At 43.4% G+C, this 15,348-nt stretch overlaps 1 protein-coding gene and 1 long non-coding RNA gene across 8 annotated transcripts in view; both read right to left on the bottom strand.

Annotated features, from left to right (window-relative positions):
* LOC125993954 (lymphocyte antigen 75-like) overlaps nucleotides 1-15,348 on the bottom strand; it is a 278,014-nt gene that overhangs the window by 236,163 nt on the left and 26,503 nt on the right. The window lies entirely within an intron of this gene.
* The window catches only part of LOC125994222 (uncharacterized), a 56,271-nt gene that overhangs the window by 39,106 nt on the left and 1,817 nt on the right, over nucleotides 1-15,348 (bottom strand). For all 3 annotated transcript variants that reach the window (XR_007490526.2, XR_007490525.2, XR_007490528.2), the window contains exon 2: nucleotides 6,489-6,600. This is a non-coding gene — a long non-coding RNA (uncharacterized lncRNA). The remainder of the gene's footprint in view (nucleotides 1-6,488; nucleotides 6,601-15,348) is intronic.

Here is a 15,348-nt window from a genome sequence, read left to right as displayed (position 1 = left end):
GCCGCTTCTCATTTGTGCAAATCTTTCAGTCTGAGTCAGTTATTCTCTCTCTCGTTTTTTTTTTAAGCACGCTACACACACACAAACGGAAAGTCTATCGGTGCAAGACTAAGACGAAACAGAACAGAGGCTGTGATGTACTGAATTCCTTGTTTGGCACGCCCAAACATGGCGAATAAAAATTTTTGAATCTTAAGGTCTGACGTTACAGTTTCAGAAGAAAAGAGGTGAGTCGTAGCACAAATCGCCACACAAGATTGTTGTTGCGGCACAGCAACAAACGGGCAAACAGAAAGCAGGAAGAGCAAAGGGACATGTGGTGGACGGGAACTGAAAATTGCCGGAAAAACAACCAGGCGGGGAAATTACAGGCGGGCGTGGTGAAAAATGGAAAGCATAAATTGTGGCCAATTACTGATTTGAAGCACCCGCACGGGTGAGCAGGGAGGCTAGTTAGATGGGCGTGGCCGACTGGCATCGTGTCGTGGGCATGGAAAAACACTGAGAGCACGCAGGCATGGCAACGGAACCAAATTGTTACGCACGTATTCAAATACTGTCCAAAAAATTAACACACACACTGTTTCGCTGACATTTTTGGATTCATTCACATGTAGCGGCCTGGTAAATTTTCACTACAAATACCTTTGCTTTGTAAAAATCATCCCCAAATATTGACATGTTCTATTCTATATATCTGATTGTAGGGAGAAACCTTTATAGAAATAATAAGAATAAAAAATACAAAATTCAACAAACACTTTTCAATTCCTCTGCAGAATCCATTGGCAAACAACGAGAAAGGATGACTGTCTTTCAAAAGATGTTGGGGGGGGGGGGGTGTAGCGGTGTTGGGTCAAGAGCCCAATCTATTCGCTAGATGAAAAGCAAACGGCAATCGTGTGGCACAAACACGCGTGTCATCCCCGGGAATTGGCCATCGCCTCATCGGAATCCTCCTCGTCTTTTTTTTTCTTCTTCTTTCCTGTGCAAATGGGAGACATATCGAGGAAAGCGGGGGAGGGCGGGGCATATATATTTCATTGGATGGGATGCCACGTTGTCGCTTAAGCCGCTTGATGTCACAACTCTCTCGGGGCAAAGCTAAGGAAGGAAGGAAGGAAGGAAGGAAGGAAGGAAGGAAGGAAGGAAGGAAGGAAGGAAGGAAGGAAGGAAGGAAGGAAGGAAGGAAGGAAGGAAGGAAGGAGAGATTAAAAAGCAATGTGCGAGGGATGAATGAAAAGGTAAAAAAAAATAGAAAGGTCAGCAAAGAGCAAATATCTAATTCAAGTTGCTACTGCGAACTGGATCAGCACAGCAACATCTGAGGTAGGAGACCTCCGGGTCCAATGCAAAGTCAGACGTGAGGAAGTTAAGGGTGTGCCACAAAACAAGGTTCAAGAAAGGGGTCAATTCTGACATGCGAGGTCTTGTCGTAGGCCAGGTCCGCTTGGAAAGACAGCAACCCGTGATTGGCTGCCAACCAGTCTAGAGTCTAGTCTACGCCCCCCCCAAGAGAACGCTCTGAGTTTAAATGAGTACGTCAAAGTTCAATTTACTCCATTGCGGTAATTCGGATGGCTCCCTTCACAGCCTGGTGATCACAAACATCCAATTGTTTGAGGTCTCCTCAGAACAACCACATGCTGCTTCACCAAGCAAGCCACCAATGTTATTCGCTGCCTGCATGCCATGTCGCGAGTAAGCGAAGCCTCTCGGAGAACGTAAGCCCCTGGAATTAGCCGCAACAGATCAGAGATACCGGTGCGGACACGCGAGCAGATGCGAGTCGGGGGCTGACAGTTGCGGGGGAGGAAGGGCTCGTCAGGACAGATGGAAGGACACTGATGGATCCCGACAGCCAGCAAGCCAGGATTCGCCAGCGCTTTGGCCTCCAGCCTGAATCAACAGAGCAAGCTGACGGCTATATCTGCCCGCCTTTATTAACGCGGAAAGGCGTGAACGCACACCTGGACACACACACACACACACACACACACACACACACACACACACACACACACACACACACTTTAGGGTAATATGGCGGCCAAGACAGGAGAAAGTTTGCTTGGCAGCAAGCTCATATGAGCTCCGGGATTCCAGGTGCATCGTTCATTTTATCCCCCAGCAGATTATTTAAAAGACGACCTGCAGCATACACACGACGACCCGATACACACACACTCACGCATGCACGCGCACACACACGCACGCACACGCACACAAACACACTTGATTGTGAAGGCAGAAATGTTAATGATGTAAACAACTTGCAGCCTCATTCACTCCTGTTTTGCTTGTTGTTTTTCTTGGATGAAATCAACTGGAATGTGTTCATACGCATCCGGCGCCATTCAAATTGGATCGGTGAGCTGTTAGAGGAAAAAAAATGATGTATTATTGAAATTATACGTATGTATGTTCGCCCAAACAAAACTGACTTCAGTATTAAATAAACTGCGAAATTAGACACTGTACAAAATAGGAAATAAAATGGGTGTTGATTTTCAGAACTTATTTGTAGTTTTGAAGGCACGCTTACATTTCTTAAAAATTAAATTCACAGAAAAAAATGGACTAAAATTATTGTTAAAAATATAAATCGCCCAACATTTGTCTGATTTACTTAGAAACCACACTTTTTTCATTTATGAATTTGAAGAATGATTTTGATTAAATTAGTACCTGATATTGTAAAGTTGATATTTCAAATGAGTGAATAGTAAAAAAAAAAAACTTTAAGCCTTTTTGATCAATCAAAAATTGCATTTAAAAAATAAATCATCCAACATTTTTCTGGCTTACTTAGAAACTATACTTTTTTCATTTATGAATTTGAAAAATGATTTTTATTAAATCAGTACCTGATATTATAAAGTTGATATTTCAATTGAATAGTTAAAAAAAATCAAGCCTTTTTGATAAATCAAAAACTGCATTTAAAAAATATATATACATATTTCTTAAAAAAAAAACCACAATGAAATAAATACATATACGTGTTTTTCTTCCCTAACGTTAACAAACGAGTTTTAAACATGTAATTCTGGACCATATTACAGATGTGGATGAAAATATAGATTCCAAAATCTGTGAAACATAATTACGGATATCTCCATTTATGAATCAACAAATTATTGAAGTTGTTTATTAAAGAAAGTATGAAATTATTTTAAAATACAATGACTTGGTTGAAGAAAATTGAGTAGGTGAGTGAATGTATTTATATGCAAACGTGTATGTGCATGCGCATGTGCGTGTGTGTGTGTGTGTGTGTGTGTGTGTGCGAGAGAGAGAGACATGACAGCTGGTTGACACAGTGGGTACTCTTCAGGTGGGGTGTTTGTAAGCGACATCACCTGTCACAATGTTTAATTAGCACCTTTCTGCATTGTGCGTGTGTGTATGTTGATCAGTCCATTATTATATGTAAATATCTCATAATGTGTTTTCACACCTCCATATGTTTGACTTATGTGTTATTTGTATGCATATATGCGCAGGGCGTACATATATCGACTTTCCTTTTAATATGCTTTAATTATGTGTGTGTGTGTGTGTGTGTGTGTGTGTGCGCGTGTGTGTGTGTGTGTGTGTGTGTGTGTGTGTGTGTGTGTGTGTGTGCATGTGTGTGTGCGTGTGTCAATGACAGCTGAGGTCACTCCTGCGGGTTTTTAATCCGGACTCGCATTGGGAAGTTGGAAGGTTTAATCGGAGCTTCCGCCGGCTACCCAGAGGTTCACCAGCTGCACTTGGGATACGCTTCCTGTCCAAGGTGCACACACACACACACACACACACACACACACACACACACACACACACACACACACACACACACACACATGCTCACGTGCACATGCACACAGGCGTTTCACCTGAGCAGTCCTCAGAGTTTGTCGGGCAACGTGTTCCTGTTTTCACCAATTGGCATAAAATTTGGTAAACACGTTTATCACGAGTCGACCCACAAAAAAAGTCTAAAGAAGCCATTTTGTTTTGAAGCTGCTGTTTTAGGTTCTTTGGGGGAAAAGTTCCAGTGGGATGAATTTTGTCTGATCGCTTCCGTAGTCAAGCAACTATCGGAGGGCTGAAAGGCGGCAAGCGGTGTTTCTCTGTTTAAAATGCTGGGCTCCACCTGCGTCGGATTGATTTTTTGTTGATGTTGTGTTATATTGTGTGTATTTTATTTGGAGGGCCCACTCACCCCGAGGCAAAAATCTGCAGGGACGCCGATTGCGGCGGCGCTTTCCCAACCAGGATAATGATGGCAGCTTAATCAAGTCGATGCGGAATCAAACAAAGACGGCCGTTAGCGCTGCGGTTCCGACCCAAACCCGGTCACGCTCCACCAGCCCGACGCTCACCTGCTGTCGATTGAATAATGGAGGTGATTTGAACCACACGAGGTGTTTGGCTGATTATTTGTTACCTCTGCCGAAAAGCCCGTCGTTCCATTAGAGCTTGTTTGCTAACTTGAAGCGTTAGCAAAAAAGCGCTAACAAACAAGCGTTAGCAAATAAAATGCACTTTCCAGTTGAGCTGAAGATTTTTGTTAAAATCATCATTTTTGCAGTGGAATTAGATGTATTAAAAGTGGTAGCAGTACTTGCTATTGGTTTGGGTGACTACTCAAGAAGTGAGTACTCGTACTGCTATTGGACATCCGTAATATTTATTGTTATACATTAACTCACAAAGTGAAGACAAATGAAAGGTGAAATGAAATTCACACAAATATTTGGCAAGAATATCATAAAAAGAAAAGAAAAAAAATAGGAAATGAATGAAGGAATAGCGTTCGCCCACTGGTGTTCTGTGCGCTCCTTTTGTGACGATCCCATTAGAGAATCCAGAATCTGTTGAAAGTAGTTTATACCTGTGCTCTTTTGTGCGTGCGTGCGTGCGTGTGTGCGTGCGAGAGTGCGTGCGGCAGGATTAATGTGTCGCTGTCACGCGGCGGCAGATGATGAAGTAGTAAAATGGCGGGAGAATGAAAGAAGAAAAATAGCAGCGTGTCAGATAAAAAAAAGAGGACAGATGAAAAAAGAGAATACTTTGCCTTCACAGAAAAATAATCGCATGAAAGATTAATGTCGTACGTGGGACCACCGCATGGAAAAGTGGGCTAAATAAGCCAACCCTCTGACAAGAACAAAAAAAAGCAACAACAAAAAAAAAATTGCTGACAAAGTGGTGCTCCATGCAAGTCCACGTTAAATTCTTTTTCCTCTCCGTTTTTCAGAAGGAAATCTTTTCAAGTCACAAAGCGAGCTGCGCTTTCCAGTCGGACCAAGAACGTGAAATAGAGTGCATTTAGCATTAGCATCTTTTTGCTCGGGAATTTATTACAAATACTTGAAATGACCTCAAAAGTTGGAAAGTGCAAGATATTCGCTTACAAAAAAACATTCATCATTACAAATATAAAGAAGGCCGTAGAGAATACTAGAAACTTTGTGTAAATGGAATACATTTATTTTTTTCCCAATGGACTCTGGCTGCTGCTTTATGCTGCAAACGTCTCCCGGCGGCCCGAGTTTGTCGCCAAGACGAAGCCTTTCAGCCCTTTCATTCCATCTTCATTATGTGTCCATTATGCGTGTTAAACCCTAATCAACGCCATCAGCTTTTTTTTTTTCCCGTAAATAAATAGTTGCTTTGCCTGCCGGCTGCCTTAATTGATTCCCCAGCACGCTAATTGATCACCGGGCCAACAGCACTGATTGAACATGAACAAAGCGGAAGAGAAGAAGACGAAGAAAAAGAAAAGAGGTGGCGAGGACTATATGCCGGTCAAGTGAGAACTGGCGTTGAACTTCGGCTGACCGTGTTGTTTGCAAAACTCAATCCGTTCAATCCATCACAATATTAGGTACACGACTGGGATTAGAGAGCTAAAGTGAGAATGCTCACAAGGATATAAAAAAAAGGTATCTAAAAATGGGGAAAAAAAGAGAGAAAAATACACAAATATTATATCTAATATATATGGAAATAAAAGACACATATTAAAAGACATTATAACAAAACAGTTTACGCTTTAAATATCAGGCACCCTTTAATAAATGACAGGCTAGCAATAAAATACGCGCTGACCTCAGCACAAAAATGAGACTCACAGAGGTTCTGCCAATTTGTGAATGCAGAGCCACAAATTTTGCTCATTGCTACATCATCCTTTCCAAGCAATGTGATCCTACGCATCTTCCCAAAGCGCCAAACGAAGAACTTTAAGCCTTCCAACGAGCGTTGGCAAGGCAGACGTATCACTGTCAGGCAACTCTACTCCATTACGTTTCATTACAGTGAGCTTGGTGTGAATGTGTTATGTACTTAAATGCTGTCACTTATGCTGACATGAAGGAGACTTCAATTATTCATCAGCGTGTTTGCTCTTGTGGAGACAACCCACCTTGCCTTTCTTACACACTAATGACAGAAAAGACACCTTGTGTGTGTGTGTGTGTGTGTGTGTCATTTACCGTTCTTCGCCTTTCCCACAAGGCCGTGCGTGAGTAGCCAAGCGGCGGTTCCCCGGGGACTGCCGCGCCGGTGCCTCCATTGTTGCCGTTGTGATGTATTGCCAGGAAAGGCCTGGAAGGCAGCGACCACTTATTTAGACATCAAATTAGGGCCTATACACACACACACACACTAATGGGCTGAAAGAAGCTTATGTGTGCATTTTTTTTTTCTAGCAGTGAAAGAAAAGTGTCCCTGGACTAAAGGTAGAGCAACACTAAGATGGAGAGACAAGAGTGAATTTCCAGCCTCGTTTTTTACATGGAGCGTGAATAAAATCAAGACTCCAACATATGGACGTCATTTTAACTTCTAGTGAGGGTTGCGTTACCTGCATGGAGCAAAGCAGCCAGATTTGGACGTAGAACCTACCAGGGGCGCGCACAAGTGGTGGCTAAGGGGCCGGGGGACCTTTGCCCAAGTCATCCATCCGGGTTTGGGGCATTTGTTATTGACATGCAACAAGCGCTTGATGATATAACGTTTAGGTATCATCATGTGAGCTGTTAAAAGGGACAAAAACAAGTATGTGTGATCTTGTCTCTCCATTTTTGTGCAGCACTATGCGCTGGTCGTCCATCCGACGGCACACTTGGAAATTCACAGTTGAAATTCAAAATGGATTCTACACATTTCTTTGGCGTCTATAAAATCGGACGCTACTTTCTGGATGACGTCAGTGACATTGAAAGCACAACCCGGGGAGATAGTTTGCCACAAAAGGCACAAAATGTCATTTGGACAAGGACACGCACAGACACGCACGCACACTCACTAGATGTGTGACCTGTGAGGGTGCAGAGCAGCAACAAAAACACTTTCCTGTAATAACTTCAGCTACATCTAATCCTATTTCCCTCGCAAATGTGTGTGCGCGCGAGAGAGAGACAGACACAGCAAGAGAGAGAGAGAGAGAGAGAGAGAGAGAGAGAGAGAGAGAGAGAGAGAGAGAGAGAGAGAGAGAGAGAGAGAGAGAGAGAGAGAGAGAGAGAGAGAGAGAGAGAGAGAGAGAGAGAGAGAGAGAGAGAGAGAGAGAGAGAGAGAGAGAGAGAGAGAGAGAGAGAGAGAGAGAGAGAGAGAGAGAGAGAGAGAGAGAGAGAGAGAGTGTGTGTTAAGGTGAGATGAAATGTGTGTGTGTTTGTCAAGATCTTAATTCTTTTTCTGCAGACTCAGCAAGGCAACGACACACACACACGCGCGCACACACAAACACACTTGCTTGGCCTCAACTTCAACACACACACACGCTCGCGAGGACCCGGCTGGACATTCGGACGCCATTGAAAGCTGCGCTTAAGCAGGATAGGGAAAGTGCCTGTGTCCTGATTTTGATGTTATGCTCATTTATTCATTTGAAGAATTCCCACTGTGGCAAAGCTAATGGCGCTGGTGGAACAGCATGACACATCCCAAAAGTGACTTTTCTCCTTCTTGGCCAAGCTGACTTATTTATGCAGACTTATTTACCTCGTTATTATTTCATCTCGACACCAAACTTCCATTGAACGCTTCTAAAAATGTGGTTAGGATTCATTTGTGATGTCCTTGTCTCGGTTTTGATGTTTTTCGTGATGACACTGATGATCATCGGACATCTGCTGTTTTCATTTGTTGAAAACAAACACCCCAAATAAATGTAGAATATCTTTGTTTCGCATTGCAACGGACTCGACAGTCGTGCGATTACGGTTAATTCTTTACTGCATGAAATACTTGGTGCAGAAGTACGCGGCTTGCTTCCCAAACTACAAACAAAGGTCAAACTTGTCATGGGCCTTAAGTGTGGCACAAGAGTCACAAGACATTGCAGGCTGCGTCATGCGTCTGCCCTGTGCGACGTCTCCTCTCGTCTCGAAAAATAACTTTGTGTGCATGTCTGTGATGTCAACAAGCTTCATTAGCATAGCCACAGCCGCGAGCGTTCACGCTGCATCCGCAACACCTGGGACACGCACTCACCAAAATGTGCACCTGACAGATAATATACAAGCTAGTAAACACACACACACACATACACACCAGTTAAATAAAGAACGTGAAAGTAGTGTGTGTGTGTGTGAGAGTTTGATTGCGCTGTCATGCTAAGTAGCAAAGCTCACAAATGACACAAAGAAGAAATGTAGGGGAAAAAGACATCTTTGTTTGTAATAACCACAATTGTCAATAAAGTTTTGGTTAAAATTCACAATAAGAAAAAGATATGTTGAAATGAATAAATAATAAAATCATCGGTTGTCGTGTAGCTATTTGTTCACTCGGTCGTGGCTTGGATTTCTGTTTGAGTCCCACTATCATGTTTTATAGTCAAGCAAATTGTGACGGCACACAATTTATGTTTATTTTTTTTGTATGAAAGTTACTGTAAAAATGAGTTACATTTTCAATATTAGCTGTAATCTCGCATTAAACCCTAGATATGAAGATGAACAATATGAGGAGAAAGACAGAGGGAGGAAATGAAAAAAAGAATGGAAAAGAGGATGAAACCACCTCCCACCGCAAAAAAAAAAAAAAAAAAAGGTTTTGGGGTTGATCAATTGTCGTCTGCTGGTGGTAACGCCTCATTTTTCAATTCCTTGTTTGCAATCTGTGCTGCCCAACATTGAAACATAACACACACACACACACACACACACACACACACACACACACACACACACACACACACACACACACACACACACACACACACACACACACACACACTCGGGAGGAAAACATTTTTTTGTCATTGACTTTGGAGACATTCTGCTCCCCTAAATATACAACCATTGACACACACTTATAGTACACAGCGTTTAGCAGTATTTGTATAGCATACAGCATCGCATACATGCAGTACATGTTTCCGGGCACAGGGGGCGGAATCTATCTCGGCCTGACTCGGCACCAACCAGGACAAGGCCTGATTTCGGTCACCTGTCAATCGCAGCTATGTGACCTGCCACAACACAATCGAGAGCAACCCACTTAAAAAAAAAAAAAAAAAAAAAAATCTTCTAGTCCCAATATCCTCTTTAACCTTCGACGTGTCATAATTTCCGCTAGTTTTTTGAGAATCTTCACGTGACGTAAAAGCGAAATGAGTTGAATAATATTCACAGCGGGAGATGTTTTCAGGGTCCCAATCTGTGTTCTCCGCACCCAATTTTGGTGATAAAAGAGGCAATTTGTCGAGTCAGGCGGGCGCTTGTGCACACCGTTTACCTTATTGACGCTAATAGCCAGTCGCACGGAACAGCCCGTGAGGCAAATTGCCAATTGCTATTAAGAAGAAGTGCATTTGTGCAAACAACGAGACGACATTTCTGGACTTGCTTCTTCAATTTTTTGCCAGTAATTTATTTTATTCATCTCACAAACGTTTCCTCATTTCCACCTCATCTTTCTCGCCAGGTTCATTTTCTTTGTTGTCTCACGGTAACTCTTATGCAAATATGTGTTTGTATTATGTCATTAAAAGCCGCCTTTGTTTTGGCTCAACAGTGCGTCGTGTTTGTTTCCCCCACTTAAATGCTCACTTAGTCAGTAGTGTTCCAATCAAATACCAAATTAGTCTGTTAGCTAGTTTGCTGACAATTGGTTTGACAGTGAGTCAGTTGCATTGCTGGGTTACTCGGTCGATTATCTCGTCAGTAGTTAGTCAACCAATCAGTCACTTAGTTGGTTACCTAGGTTTTCTGTCAGTGAGTCAAATAGCAATTCACTGGCAAAGGACTCATCATCTTCTGTCAAAGTCATCAGCTAACATCCATGTTTTGTTTTTATGCTGTTCTCGCTGCTAATTCAATTAGCAAGATTACATCGCCGCAATTAGACTTTCCAATGAACGAGCCCTTTATGCTGCTTTTCTCTTTTTCCCCTTTTGTCTTGTTACTGGAATTGAAAAGTGACGATAAGACACACCTGCATGTATATGTATGTGGGTAATATACGTACACGCGCGCACACACACACATTCACACACCTTCTCATTTTTACTTTTTGTATCGTTTACTTGAATGTGTAAAATGTCTTGTCACCGTGGGATAGTAGGAAACGTAATTTCGATCTCTTTGTATGTCTTGACATGTGAAGAAATTGACAATAAAGCAGACTTTGAAACACGCACGCACGCACACACGCACACACACACACACGTATTTGGAGAAAACGCGTAGCCAATTGTGACATTGGATGTTTCGTCCCGATACCAGTGATGTCGTACACGGACAGAAACGTCAGAAAGCGGGAGGCAGGTGCGCGCGGCTGACAAGGACTTGGCGTCTTCATCGCAAATCGACGATGATGAAGATGGTTCCGATGCAAGGCGAGCGGGAAGAGGAAGCGGGAGGGCAGCGCCGGCGCACATCTCGCTCGCCGCTTTGTCAAAAGGCGGGGAGCAAAACAGAAGCAGCGTTAATTAGAGCGTTTGATAGCAACGATTACCAGAGTCTTTTCAGGAGACGCTCGGCTGAGATGTCAGATAGTCAAAGCCGGGAGCAATTAACACAAAGTTGCTGGAGTTGGGCGACTTTCCCGTTTTAGGGCGAGTCATCAAACTTTGCCGCCACGCTCCACCCACATGCGCGCAAATTTTGCGCCATTCAGTTTCAGCAATTCATCAAGTTAAATGTGCACCAAATTTGAAAGAACCCTGCAAATGTTTGGGGGGGGAAAAAAAAATCCTTTCTGGCCTCAACAGCATCTTTGCAATCGACTGATTTTATGTTGCCAAGTAAAATGAGCTTTGCTTTTCAAAAATGCTTCCAGATGGTCTGAAGTCAATGAGAAAGGCCAAAACCAACCCAAGCAAAATGGCTGACTTCCTGTGTCCTTGGTGAGACTACGCTTGATTGAGATGTTCCAAGTTGATAAGTAAGACTGGGTTCACGGGCCGGATATTCAAAATGGCCAAAACGAGCCCAAGACGGCCAAACTGGCGGACTTCGTGGGCGTTTTTTTTTTTAAATTATCATTATTATTTGTGGCGCTACTTGAGTCATGATAGACACGTCGATCAAACTTCACTTGGCTCGGCGGGCTGACCCAATCGACTTCGAGAAGTGAAAGATGAAACTTTTTTGACTGACTGATCTTGGTGATCATCATCATGGCTTCTAATTAATTCTCACTTTTCTTCCCAGCTGACTGATTGGCTCATTTGCAGATCATCTCGGCGGCCTCCGCTTTCATTAGCCGCATGCTGAGTGATGATGGCGCGCTCGTACGCGGCCAACCGGGCAACACTCACGTTTATTACTTTTATTGGACTTTTTACCGGCTGACTCGTCTGGCACCGGAGTCCAGATTGAGGAGGACGACGATGATGATGATTATGAGAAGGTGCGTTTTCTCTCATGCCGGAGGGAGCCGGTCACGGCGTCCGATCATTCAGCCGCCGAGTCGAGGCGACGGGTCGCGACGAAGCACGCCGGGGGCGTCCCGTCGAGCTATTCGTCTTATTGGCTGTTTGCCTTTAAATGAAAAGCGAGATGTCATGTGATGTCATTAAGCAGGGGGCAATATTTCACTTCCTGTCTCGCCGATGACATCATTCCATTGACTGGTCGCGCTGCGTGAAGCATGCGCTCGCCGAAAACACTTGACCTTTTGAGGATTAAGTGACAAGCACGCACAGCTAGCCAGCCGGCGGCTAGCTTGCTAGCGTCGAAAAGCTAATGTCGCAGTCTCGCTGCTACTTATTGACAAACTGCGCAACAAAAGAAAAGGGAGTGGGGGCCAGCGAACATTTAATGCATGGAAATGCCATTGTGGAGCAAAAAGGGAGTTTTTTTGTTAGATTTTTTTTTTTCTTACACAACTGAAAAACAAAAAAAAGCAAGAGGTATAAAAAGTATAGCTGAGCTTTTATTGATTGAAAAGGAGACATCGTTCCTTTTCTGTCAACAGAAAGAAGTGAATTTTAATAGATAGTAAAATAAGGCAAGTGAGGATTTTTTTTTGCCATCAATTAAAAATAATGGCTACAGTGATAAAGCGTGTGTGCGTGCGTGCGTGCGCGCGCAATGTCGCCCACAGTGCTTTCGGCGTGAAGAAGAGCAAAGACGGCAACAAAATGCACAAAGCTAGTCAGCAGTGTGACACTAGCACGGGAACCGCTGCATCTCACCAGCCAGCCATTCCGCTGCCGTTCGTCATCGTGTCAACACACAGCGAACGACCGCATGTCCAAATCGATGCGGAGGTCACCGTGCTGATTTAACATCTGCTGCCTGCCCTCCTTCCCAAACACACACACACACACACACACACACGCTGAAAGTGTCATGTTGAATTCCTTGAGCTTTACTTCATTTGCCGAGTCCTTTCCATACAATGAAGACAGATCCGGGGACCCCAAGCGTCCACTGGAGTCCACGAGGGACCTGACATGTCATCAATAAAAGTTGATTCACTCAAGGAAATGGATGAAACATTAGCTCTCACACGTATGAGAGCTTTTCCTCCCATTTTCAATCTTGTGGACCTCCAGCAGGGTCGCAGTTTGGATTTAGCAGGATTATATTTTTATACATGAAAGTAGACATGTTTTTTTCATGATATCTGTGTGCGACACTGTTAAGTTGGAAACATTGACACAATGACTCATGAAAAAAATATCTAATCTCTTGGATCTGGATTCTTTACGATCTCCAGCCAATTATTTAAGATTGTAGCTGGTGTGGCCGGTAGTGCTTTCGTGTGTGTGTTTAGTCGATCGGCTCCCGGCGGACGAGTGTTTAAACAGCCTTGAAATGCACACACACGTTCATCACTTTGGGAGTTCACGACTGCTGCGCTTTCTTGAACAAACTACAATTTCCTTCTTTTTTTTTTTTTTTAAAGGGGGTATAAATTTCGAGTCCCTTGCTTTCTTTTGCCCTCGCACCCTCCCTCCCCTGCAATTACCGCCAAGCACTGGTGGTCCTCTCCAAAAAGTCCATTTCCTGCACACGCACGGAGGAAGTCGTCTCATTAATGACAACCTCGGAGCGGCCCGGTTTCGATTTCAAAGTGAAATGACGCTCGTCCGTCGCCAGCCTGCTAATTACACTCTGACATGTCGCTGACAAGGACGCCGAGTGACAAGCGCCCTTTTAGAGCCGCCCGCTCGTGCCAAATTATTTCTCTCAAAATACTCGGGGTGCGTTTGTGGGGGGCTTGCCGCTAAACGGCCATTTTTAACAACTTCGTGTTAAAAACATATTGGTTCCTCAATTACGGGAAAGGTGAGGTTCGTTTTCATTTTTAATTCCGCTCCCTAAACTTGTTGTACTTGGCAAGTTTGGTAGACGTGTAAACCCACAAAAAAAACAAGTCAGAAAGCCGTTCTGGAAAAGAAGCAGGAAGTCACCCATTTTGATCTGAAGCCTTCATCTATTTTACAAAGGGTCCCAGCCCCTTTCACACAAAAACTGGTGGAAATGCCTTTCACGGGTTGAAAGTCCCAAGAAGCCATTCTTGAAAAGATACAGGAAGTCGGCCATTTTGGTTTAATGTGACCCTTTCCAACGGTCGGAAAATGTCAGCTTATTAGGGAAAAAAATGACTTGAACTGAACTGGATCTTTATCAACACATGTAAAAAGGAAGACAATATGATAATATGACCTAGTTGTGCCGTGAAGATAAAGTCACTTTGAATTGATTGATTTTCATTAATGAGACCTTCTTTGTATTTCAAGTTTGGATGATGAGTTCAAGGTCAAGGCTGTTATTGTTCAGGTGACACACACAGACAAACACGCGCACACACACACACACACACACACACACGATTACTTACTGTCACGCATGCTGAGGCGAACATAGCGCTTAGCAGTATGGCTAGCAGTCTCAGACCATGTGCTGAGGTGTTAATCACACCTATGTGCATTAGCACTGCGCGCGCGCGCGCACACACACACACACACACATTCTTGCTGATAAGTGGTTTCACTTCTAACATCCTAAAAGACTCAGCGCGCTGACCTGCACACAACCTTAGAACATAAGCAAAACGTGTCTACAGACTTAATGTGAACTCAACTGAATGAGTATATTTAATTGGGGTTGCACATTTCACACATTTAGCATGTGACACCGCCCCAAACGAAGAGGCACCCACTTAGAAAAGAAAAAAAAAATAATCAAGCCTTTCTCGCAAAAGAGTAGGCACACACCTTACCCCAAGTACAGACGTTTAAAGATCATATCAAACAGCACAAAATAATGCACATGGACAGCGGGGGGGCATACTTTGGCAAGCCATTCTTTAGGACTGCGACCTGACACCAGTCTTTTCTGAACTTTTTAAGCACACACCTCTTAATAATCATAAAAGCCTTACCTCACGAAAAAGGCAAACTGATCACACCAAAGCTTAACAAATATCTGGCCCAGGAAATGATACTACACACATATCTGGCCCAGGAAATGATACTACACACACACTATAATATAAATCATGCAAACAAACCATTTCACGTAATCAGTTAGAAGTCTTCTCTAAAATATTGCTTTCATTTTTAGAATTGCAAAACAATTGATGCACTTCCCTTACCCAAATATCAAATCGAAGCCTGTTTGCAACCTGAAAAAATCATCAGATTCAATTACGCCAACGTGAAAGGGGGGTGCGCAACATTCCTGGAGAATAATGCGGCGCCTTTTCTGTTGCTAAATTGACCCGTTTTGGTTCGGTAAGTGAAAGCCAGCCTTTATCCAATGGGATATATGATATATACACTACATGGACTCAACACGAGAAGACATTTCGGATTCAATTTCACAGGGCGACAACGGCTTTCCTTTACATTTATGCTCACCATTGGTCACACACACACACACGAACACACAC

The sequence above is a fragment of the Syngnathus scovelli genome, chromosome 3 (genome assembly GCF_024217435.2).
Source record: "Syngnathus scovelli strain Florida chromosome 3, RoL_Ssco_1.2, whole genome shotgun sequence".
Taxonomy (NCBI): domain Eukaryota; kingdom Metazoa; phylum Chordata; class Actinopteri; order Syngnathiformes; family Syngnathidae; genus Syngnathus; species Syngnathus scovelli.
This window is presented reverse-complemented; position numbering and strand designations above follow the sequence as displayed.